Below are 11,510 nucleotides of genomic sequence, written 5' to 3'. Positions count from 1 at the left end.
TCAAGTGAACATCATATCCTTAGAAATGATCTCGATGAGAAGAACTGTGAAGAGAAGAATTAATAGGTGACATGCACTGGGGCACATGAGCATGCGCCTCTCTAGTTTTATTTGGTATAGACCCATTGTTGCACACTAACTTCAGTCGCACAGTCGAGTCCGACTCTTCGCGACCCCGTGGACCACATCACGCCAGGCCCTCCTGTCTTCCGTCGTGCTCCGGAGTTTGCTCAGTTTCATGTTCGTTGCATCTATGACACTGTCTAACCATCTCATTCTTTGCCGTCCCCGTCTTCTTTGACCTTCAATCTTTCCCAGCATCAGGGTCTTCTCCAGTGAGTGCTCCCTTCTCATTGGGTGGCCAAAGTATTTGAGCTTCAGTTTCATTATCTGGCCTTCCAGGGAACAGTCAGGGTGGATTTCTTTTAGAATTGACTGAGTTGATCTCCTTGCAGTCCAGGGGACTCGCAAGACCCATCCAGCCACCTAATTCTGGGACACCTTTGGTCCATCTAGTAACATGCTGGCAGCAGCTACCCAAGGTCTTAGGCAGAAATATTTTTCATGCCTGCTGTCTAAGTTCCTTGCAAATGGAGAGACCAAGGACTGAATCTGGGACACGGTATACACAAAGCAGGCATTATTTAGCCCCTAAGCGCTGGTAAATCCTAAAAATCCCCCCCCATCTTTAGACTGCTTCTGTGCCCAGGCACATTGTCTAAAGCCAAATTAGATAGGATGGTGACAGGCTTACCTCTTTACAATGGGGTTTGTCTCATTCACGTCAGACAGGGCTGGGGACTAAGGGGGGGGGATGAGTGATGGTTCTAAGGGCAAAGGGGGGGGAATGAATGATGGTTGCTAAACCTCCACCCACCTGTTACCTCTCATCTTCCTGAAACCTGTGCCCTGACACCACTTTTCTATGAGCCCAGCTCTGATTATGGAAGTTACCCCAGCTGGGAGAAAAGCACCCTCCCCAGTAGACCTGTTTTGCTTTCTGAATTGGACCCTCAGATCCTTACTTCATACGCAATTTGGGTAAATCACATTGATAGTAACATAAATGAAAGTAACTGGACAACATACTTGGCCACTGCACAATAATAGTAACTATTTTTAACAATGCAAAGCAGCTTCTCAATGGCATCCATAACTGTTGGGTGTTACAAGTCAAAACACTTCAGTATTTACAGGGTTAATGATGTTTGTTATGGTCAACAGGAAGTCACATCTTTCTTTGTAACCAATCTGTTTAGACAATACAATGCCCGGGCACTTTGGAGCTAACTTGCTAGTCTGATTGGAAACCAATGTGTTAAGTATTTAGCATATTGGCTTCTTCTTCCTCTCTTTGTTCTGACTAAGGAAGAAGACGCCGGCCATTCCCGTTTTACCTGTTAAATGTAAGGATGTAGGCATATTAGCTCTCTATTATTTTATATCCTGCGTACCTTTTTCCCATGTTAGGTTTATAGTAAACTTTTATATTTTAATACACACCATGGACTCAGTCTCTTAATACTTACTCTGCTGACTTACTTAAAAGAATCCCAACAAGTGCGCGGACTCTAATCTGGGAGAACCGGGTTTGATTCCGCACTCCTCCACTTGCACCTGGCTGGATGACCTTGGGCAAGCCATAGTTCTGATAAGAGCTGTTCTTGAAAAAGAGCAGTTTCTGTCAAGAGCTCTCTCAGCCCCACCGACCTCACAGGGTGTTTGTTGTGGGGAAGGGAAGGGAAAGGAGTTTGTAAGCCGCTCTGAGCCACCTTTGGGTAGTGAAGGGCGGGGTATAAATCCAATCTCTTCTTCTTTTACCTTACTGGGGAGGGGAAGGGAAAGGAGCTTGTGAGCTGCTCTGAGACTCCTTTGGGTAGTGAAGTTTTGTGATAGCTTCACAAAACATGACCTTAGGCAAGCCATAGTTCTGATAAGAGCTGTCCTTGAAAAAGAGCAGTTTCTGTCAAGAGCTCTCTCAGCCCCACCGGCCTCACAGGGTGTCTGTTGTGGGGAGGGGAAGGGAAAGGAGTTTGTAAGCCGCTCTGAGGCACCTTTGGGTAGTGAAGGGCGGGGTATAAATCCAATCTCTTCTTCATCTTCTTCTTGTGATGGAGTGGGCTGGAAAGCTAAAAACACACATAAACAAGGAGTTCCATATGTGAGGAAATTAACCTGTTTTGCAAATCAGATGTTCTACCATTGGGAAGCTGAAGCAATAAATTTTACCTGACAGCCTCCAGAGCTTAAGCTCTTATATCAGAGCTGTGTCAAGAACCGTGAAGCGTTACAACTTGACCAGGCTTTGACCCAGAATTAAGTACTAAGCTCATCTTCCTTTGAGACAACGTAGTTGGAGATGTTAAATGTCTTTTCTTTTCAAAGGAAGGGCATCCATGTTAAACAGCTGTTACCATTGCCTGCTTTAGAACTTCTTTTAAAAAGAAACTTTTCACCTAGGCTTTTAAAAAATCCCAACAGGACATCATATCACCATATTGATTCCAAATAGTAAACCAAAGCTTTAAAATGGTACGGAATGAGAGCAATCCAAAATTGCTCCTCCAACTCTTCTTATTTTAACAAGAAGCAATGAGCCACCTCTGAACTTTTACACTCTTTTGTGTTTTGGCTGCACATCCTAAATGTAATCGCCAATAAATAATTCAAGATCTTCACTATCTTATTTTTAGCAACAGGAGTCCAACCATTTGTGACGTTTTTAAAAAAAGAAAGAAAGAAAAGAATTCAAGCCAGGATTCTGGTTCAACTAAAAACCTTCACATGACATTAAAACAGTAAAGATATTTCATGATAAAATTTCACTGACATGGGTTTTTCCGGTCTATGGCGACACGCAGGCAGACGCATCTCCCGGGTGCCCTGGGGATGCAAACTGCACACCAGCACGTAGGAGGGGGTGTGATGCGTCATGCCCCCCCGAACCTTGGTAAAAGGCTCCTAGACAGGGGGCTTTTGAGGGGCGACCTCTTTGATGGCGCGTTACCGGAGAATTGAGGCGCTCCTCCACCCTGAAGGTCCTGCTGCTGAGTGACCGTATGGTATGAGTGCTGCTGACCGGGACAAGCGTTGGAGATCTGGTGGAAAAAAATGATGCTGAGTGAGGCCGGTTGGCCAACAACAAACTGTGAGTTGGGTTGAAGCGAGCATGAAGATTTAAAAAGAAAGCTGCCCACTTAAAAAGCGACGGGAAGCAAGCAGGGGAGGGGCCCCTCCCAAACGCATAAACGAAAACACGGAATAAAGAGGGGGGAGCAGGAAAATAAGCATTTGAAACTGTTTTAAGAGACTTACCAGAGCGCAGATAAGTGTTTGGGCGAATTTCAGAGACTTTAGCAACTTTCTGTTAAGTAAACAAATCCAAAAAGATGGTGGGAAAGAAACCGGAGAAAGAAAAACTTTTGAAAGCGAAAGTGGGTAGTCCTCGAATGGAAGAGATCACTGAGCTCTCAAAAATGTTGCCTGATTCCTTGCGCCCTCTGCTGGATGAATTGACTAGCATTAAGCAACAACTGTCAACAATTGGCCAGAGTTTGGCTTCTCAGCAGCTTCAACTGACCCAATCTTTAAAAGCAACAGAGCAAATGGGGAAGAAGGTCAAGGAAATGGACGCCAACACTAAAAAAGTCAAGAAAAAGGTGCAGAGGCTGAAAATGAAGCAAGCCACGGAAGAGTCACAACTTTTGCAGCTGCAAATGGAAAAAGCTAATTTGGTCCTATGGTTTCAAGGGCTCCCGGAAATTAAAGGAGAGAATCTGAAACAGCAGCTGAGTGAAGCAATAGCCCCAATGACAGATTTGACAGCAGAATATTTATATAACGAAATGGATGTGGTCTACAGGTCCTATTCCTTATATATCAAGAAAAATCATCTGCCTGGGGAAATAGTAGTCAGAGTCTCAAAGAGACATGTGAGAGACTCTATTTTGAAAGCAACTATGGGAACTCCCTTGAAAACTGGGGACAACAACATCAGGATTTTAAAAGACATTCCATTTGACATAAGACAGAAGAGAAAGAATTACAAAGAACTAATTCTTTTTCTACAAACAAATGGCAACAGTTACAGATGTTTAATCCCAGAAGGCGTCATTTTTAAACTTCACGATAAAAAAGAAAAGATTGACTCTGTTCTTAAGGCACGTGAATTTCTGCAATCACAGCTCAGGGAACCAGCTGAGGACAAGACGGAAGAAGAAGAAAGCAAATCTGATGGTGAGTTAGGCTCGGGGTCTTCGGACGAGGACTCACCCTCTGAAAAGGGGGCAGCCGCCCCCAAAAGTTCATACAAACTGAGGATTAGAAAAGAGAAGAATAAATAGTGGCTGAAGGACTCTGATTTGTGCCTGAAAACTCTGAAATATTTTGGGATGCTCGGGGGGTTTCTTTAAGCAGTTAAACGAATAATTAAGAGAAAATTAATCTAGCATAACCGACTATGTTCATTGTTTTATTAGCTTTTTAAAAAAAGTAACATTGAGTTAAGCTGATGTATTGATCTCCTACTCTTGGGGTTTTAGTTATTCGTGGGTCTTTTTTCTTTTCCCTTAGAAGTAGTTCCCCTTCCCATATTTTTGGTTGTAGTTTCTATTGACATGATGTGATGTGATCTTCCCTCAGCTTGCTCTATAAAGATTGATTATAATCTGGTTGAAAATAATAAACTCCAGTTACATAATACTTATACCAACATAGTTGTAAAGAAGATGATGGAGATTATTATTTTTTTTGTAATCCAGATAGAATTATTCTATTTTTCAGCCAAGTGAGATGACTTGATAGTTGGATGACTGATGAATTGTGTAGGAAATATGGCCTTTACCGTCTCAGAAGGCAAACAAAGGTGCCCCTCCCTGTCTCTCTTAAGCATTACATCACCTTCAGATTGTTAATTTAATTCCTTTTGTTCAGGGGAGAAATTAAGTCAATTAAATCACTCCTGGATTTTTAAAGGGGCAGTTTGTACAAAATAGCGCTGACTTCTTCTCCTCAATGGAACACCCCAGACCATACTTTGTCAAGAAGTCCCCCTCACAGAAGCTGATAGGCATGTTGCGCGTGCTCTCTCTTCCCACACAGATACCAGGTTTTTCACCCTCCTTCGATACTACACTGAAAGACAACTACTTGCACAAGTAAGGAAACGGTTGTGGTCAGCAAGTAAAAGTAACATTGTTTATTTATTTATTATTTGCATGTATATCCCGCCCATCCCGTGGGCAGACTCAGGGCAGATAACATCATTAGAATAAATACAATTTCAGTTAAAACACGATAAAATATTATAACAGCGTCAGTTGGCTATAAAGTTCTGGCCTGATGGTACAATGGGTTAAAAGCCAGTTTCCCGTGGTCAGTAGACAGGTGACAGACGGGTGACAGCAACCTCAGGGAGGCCATAGATGGGCACCCGCTGCCTCAACCAAAGGCCTGGCGGAACAGCTCCGTCTTGCAGGCCTTGTGGAATTGAAGGAGATCCTGCAGGGCCCTGGTCTCAATAGGGAGGCTGTTCCACCAGGCGGGGGCCAGGACAGAGAAGGCCCTGGCCCTGGTTGAGGCAAGACAGGCATCCTTCGGGCCAGGGACCACCAGGAGATGTTGATCTTTTGAGCATAACACTCTTCGAGGTGTATATGGGAAGAGGCAGTCCCTTAGATATGTTGGTCCCAGGCCGTATAAGGCTTTGAAGGTCAAAACCAACACCTTGAAGCGAATCCAGTACTCAACTGGCAACCAATGCAGTTGGCGGAGCATGTGCCTAACATGAGCCTGCACAGGCGTTGATGACAGCAGGCATTCTGCAACAGTTGTAATTTCCAGATCAGCTTCAAGGGTAAGCCTGTGTCGAGCGAGTTGCAGTAATCAAGTCCGGAAGTGACCATTACATGGGTCACCATTGCTAGGTCTTGCGGGGAAAGATAGGGCTTCAGTACCTGATCTGCCTAAGATGGAAAAATGCAGATCTGGCAACTGCAGCAACCTAGGCCTCCATAGAGAGAGAGGCATCCAGTGTCACTCCCAGACTCCTCACTGTCTGGGCCGGCACCAAAGGTTCCCCTTCCAGTGTGGGAAGCCTGGTGCCCCCATCCAACCCCCCTCGACCCAAGTACAGGACTTCCACCTTTGATGGATTTGACTGACTCTGCCACAACCATCCAGCCACAGCATCCAAAGCCTCAACCAAGTTTGTGGGAACAGAAGACAGATGGCCATCCATTAACAGATAGAGCTGGATATCATCAGCATACTAATGACAACCCAGCCCATAACTCTGGACCAACTGGGTGAGGGTGGTTCTGAGCTGCATATTTTTCTGTTCCAGTGTTGGTTTGGTAGAACAACGGAGCAACGGGTTTGGTAGAACAACGGAGCAAATACTAGATGCAGATTGGGCCAAATACCCCAGGTTAATGCCGTACTGACTACAGAGTCACCCCTGAATGGCAATAAATCTATGCAGACAGCCACCATAAAACCAGAGATCAAAGGAAGCGAAAGCGGCATGCAGTCTGGATGCTGCTATAAAATTCGACAATCAAACAAAGTGAAAGTGGCATGCAATGTAGATGGGAATTTCTGTTCCAGTGTGGGTTTGGTAAGACAGCAGAGCAAATGCGAGATGCAGATTCGGCCAGAAAGGGCACTTAGCACAGGAAGGCACTTTGTAGAGATAGACAAGGGAGAGAACAAACACACTGCTCCACTGAGAATCCTTACAGGTACTCCAGTTGTTGTTGTTCAGTCGCACAGTCGAGTACGACTCTTCATGATCCCATGGACCAGATCACGCCAGGCCTTCCTGTCTTCCGCTGTCCTCATGTTCGTTGCATCGATGACATTGTCTAACCATCTCATCCTTTGCCATCTCCGTCTTCTTTGACCTTCAATCTTTCCCAGCATCAGGGTCTTCTCCAGTGAGTGCTCCCTTCTCATTTGGTGGCCAAAGTATTTGAGCTTCAGTTTCATTATCTGGCCTTCCAGGGAACAGTCATGGTTGATTTCTTTTAGGATTGACTGATTTGTTCTTCTTGCAGTCCAAGGGACTCTCAAGAGTCTTCTCCAGCACCATAGTCCAAAAGAATCTATTCTTCGGTGCTCGGCCTTCCTTATAGTCCAACTCTCGCAGCCATACATGACTATTGGGAATACCATTGCTTTGACCATGCGGACTTTTGTTGGCCGGGTGATGTCTCTACATTTTATCAAGCTGTTTAGGTTCGCCATCGCTTTCCTCCCAAGGAGCAGGCGTCTTTTAATTTCATGGCTGCTGTCACAGTCTGCTGTGATCTGGGATCCCAGGAACGTGAGGTCTGTCACTACTTCCACAACTCCAGCTCAGGATACAAAACCAAATGGGATATACCTCCCCCCAAGAGGGGGGCAATGCACTTTGCACAGGTGAGCAAGGGGGGGGGAGTCGTCCTGTAACTCCTTCCCCTTATGCCATGCTGCTCCTCGCAGGAGAGAGAGCTGAGTTCCCCTGGTTCCCACCACTGGTGCCTTTCATGTATGGGTGGGGATATCCCAGTGTCAGGGAGCATGCACATCAGCATGCACTGGCATGCACTCCCCACCAACCTGTCAAGGGACCAACAAGATTTTCAGGGAATAAGACCTGAAGAAGGCAGCATTGACACTTGAAAGCTTCTATCCTGAGAATCTCGTTGCTCTCTAAGGTGCTGCTGAACTCTAATCTAGCTCTTCTAGTGCAGATCAACGCAGTTACCAATGTTCCCTCTAAGCTGTGGAGTCCTGTGAGCAAAAATTCTACTTTGTGAGCTACCGGCATTAAAGTTGTGAGTGAGCGATTTGGCTACTGCATCAATCAGTTTTGCTCTGGAGCTTAGCTTCCTGAGCTAAGACAAAAAATTGTGAGCCGGAGGCTAAAAAAACTGAGCTAGTTCACACTAACTCAGCTTAGAGGGAACAGTGACAGTTACCCTCTGAAACTGGCAAAGATGTGTCAGCAGCACACTGCTCTGCGATCGATGGCTGTAAGTTGAGTCGCTATGGTCTCCAGTGCAATCACTATACTCTCTGAGGCATGCCAAGGGGGTTTCTGTGGATGATTACCTATCTACAGAACCAACATCGAATACTGAATAGCAGCTCCCAAATTGCATCAGCATCTTAGGTTAGGGCTGCAAGCATTGGAAAGCAGGTTATTTTCTGAGTTATTTTCTAAGATTAAACTGTTTCCAGGTGCAGAATGGAAACCTGAATAGATCTGGAAAGGATTGTTCCTGAAGACAATATTCTCTCTCTCTCTCTCTCTCTCTCTCTCTCTCTCTCTCTCACACACACACACACACACACACACATATACACACATCTCTGTGGATGACCCACTAGAATAATTACATAACCTGTCACTGAATTATGTGCCTTTAGATCATGATTTAAAAACCTCCTCAAAGTTGCATCTCCAAAGTAAGGAAATCCCAAGCGATTAAATATAAATGTGTAATTTTAAAAATCCCTTATTGCTCAGTTATAGAATATTCATTCTTGTGTAGCAAAGATGCATCAGTCAGACGAAGATCACATATGAACAAGATGTTCATCTTAATTTCATTTTTATGCTAGATTCATCCCCAGCTACCAGTTTTAAGTGTTCCTTCGTCTGCTCTTGGAGCGTTTAAATTGCCATTTAGAGATGAGTTGACACATCCTAAAGAAGCCAAAACTAAATAATGCCATCAGTTTCCCCCTTTGGAGACTCTGATTCAGTTCTTAAGATCAAGTGCCAAAGCACATTCAAGGCCCACTCTTCATTTATTCTGTGATTTCCTTATGACAGTTACTGGAGATCTCTTCCAAACTCATTAAGGAGAGAAAGCCCTAGTAGCCTCTGACATAATTTTAACTTGGATGAGTTTGGGTGGGTTCTGTCAACTTTGGAAAATATGCTTATCCACATCAGAAAGTAATACTGCAATTCACACTGACTGCCAGAAACTTTGTTCAAAGAGGCCACGAGGATAAGGACAGCAACTGTGTGAGAAGAAAGGAGTGAAGCTGATTCCCAGAAGGTACATACATGCCCCCTAGGACTCTCATTAACAAGTCAGATTTGTAGGTGAGGATCAAGCCTGCCACAATTAGCCTACATTTTAGAAGCCAACATAGCAGGCCTTTCAATCATATTAAACAACTTTTTAAAAAATAATAACAATTGGTTTAGCTCAGAGTTTCTCAAACTTGGGTCCAGAATGATACTACAGGGGAATGATGAGGCTTTTGTAAAGACAGAGGGCAAGCCCATCACACATCCATTTGGCTACTGTGAAAAGGGATGGGGATTCTAGGAATGGGGGGGCAAAGACTCACTGTCCTAAGGAAACAGTAAGAAACTGGAACCATTGTGGTGTAGTGGTTAAGAGCAATGGCCTTGTCCACTTTCCTGGAACATGAGGTAGGTGCCACATTGGGGAATAGTGCACAGAGAGCCATAAATGGCATGTCAAAATAAGAGTGTCTGATTAGTATCTGGGAGGCTGAGGTTCGAATCCCTGTTTGTGCCATGGAAGTTTGCTGGGTGAACTTGGGCCAGTCACACTCTCTCAGCCCAACCTACCTCACAGGGTTGTTGTGAGGATAAAATGGAAGAGAGGAGAATGATGTAAGCTGCTTTGGGTCCCCATTGGGGAGTAAAGTGGGGCATGAATGAATTAAATGAATTAATAAATAAAATGGTTTCACCTCTTTTGAAGGGAAGGAGTTTGTAGAGTTGCCAGTGCCCACAATCTCCTAGTTTCCAGGTCACCTCAGAAAATTAATCAGAAAATGACTTCATTAGTTGCTGGGATCCAATAGCTCAGTCCCAGGAACAATAATTGACTGTTGGCAATTATCACAGTTACTTCAGGTATATACCTGAATTGTTTTTCATTCTGTTTTTCCAATGCAAAGGAATTCACCATGGAGACAGAGAAATGCCACTCTTCATCCATAGCCAATGACAGTTTTCAAATAAATACCAGAAGTTCAGGTTTTGTATCATATTGGTAATTTTGCAGCTATGGCCCTGTTCACACAGAGACTCCAAGTGAAGGGAGGGGTATAAATGCAATCTCTTCTTCTTCTTCTTCTTCTTCTTCTTCTTCTTCTGCAGTTGCCCCCCCCCCCTCCATGGATCTCAGTCGCTATTTAAATTTGCAGCTGCATTTACTCCCACATTCGTCTAATTTCCCCATTGCATTTTCTCTTTGGGGGCATTCAGCCATCGGATTGCTTTCCCCTTCACCCCAGGTTATCCAAGATTGCTTTTGCAGCGGACTTAAAAATTGTTCCACTTCTAAATTGGAGGTAACGCTAAGCAGACAAGTTTCCTTGGACTCTGCAGTACCACCCGTTTCCCACCCATCTCCATCCGTTTCCACCCCTCCTTTCTTTTGCCACATCTCCCTCCCACTCTGCACTTTTCTCCTTCCCTCTTCCACCGTCTTCTCTTCTGCACAGCAAGGTTACCCCATCGTTGTAACTTTTTAATTGCCCTTTTTAGCTCTATCACTAATGTAGATCAATCACTGATCTTCATATGTGTTCGCACCTCCCCCTAGCAGGGGAAGGGCTGGGATCTCCCTGGTAGAGGGGAAGAGATACCAATATTTACAAAATCTTTGAACTATGTATGCCATCCTGAGCGCCTTGGAGGAAGGGCAGCATTCTTCTTTTTAAAGATGGGTAGATGGTTCCCATGACCCTCACCATGAATCCCTGTTCCTTTCATGATGGTATGATTAGCCATACTGGGCAGCTGGACCTTCCCGGCTCGCTCAGGAACTGTGCCAAGGCAGGCAACTGGGCTCTTCCCGTCCCCCGCCTCTGCCCAGAGATTGCCATGGCTGCCTCCCCAGCATCTGTGGCAGGGAGAGGAGGCAACTTGGTGGTGGTGAAAGGGAAACCTCTACACTTAGGTACAAAAAATCAAAGGTACAGATATAGAATGGGAGGGACTTGGCTTGACAGCAGCACATGTGAAAGGGATTTAGGTGTTCTGGTTGATCACAAGCTAAACACAAGCCTGCAGTGCGATGTGGCTGTGAAGAAAGCTAATGCAGCGTTAGGATGCATTAACAGAAGCATTGTGTCCAGATCACAGGAGGTGGTAGTTCCGCTCTATTCTGCTATGGTCAGGCCTCACCTGGAGTACTGTGTCCAGTTTTGGGCACCACATTTTAGGAAGGATGTTGACAAGCTCGAGCGTGTCCAGAAGAGGGCAATCAGGATGGTGAGAGGGTTGGAATCCAAGTCTTACGGGGAAAGGCTGAAAGAGTTGGGTATGTTTAGCCTGGGAAAGAGAAGGCTTAGAGGGGACATGATTGCAGTCTTCAAGTATCTGAAGGGCTGTCATGTAGAAGATGGAATGGATCTATTCTCTCTTGCTCCTGATTGCAAGACTAGATCTAATGGGTGGAAATTACAAGGGAGTCGTTACCGGCTAAATATCAGGAGAAACTTCCTAACTGTAAGAGTGGTTGAGCAGT

The sequence above is a fragment of the Gekko japonicus genome, unplaced genomic scaffold (assembly GCF_001447785.1).
Source record: "Gekko japonicus isolate JY-2015 unplaced genomic scaffold, Gekko_japonicus_V1.1 scaffold1140, whole genome shotgun sequence".
In the NCBI taxonomy this organism is placed as follows: Eukaryota; Metazoa; Chordata; class Lepidosauria; order Squamata; family Gekkonidae; genus Gekko; species Gekko japonicus.
The sequence above is the reverse complement of the archived record's forward strand: the minus strand, read 5'-3'. Positions refer to the sequence as shown.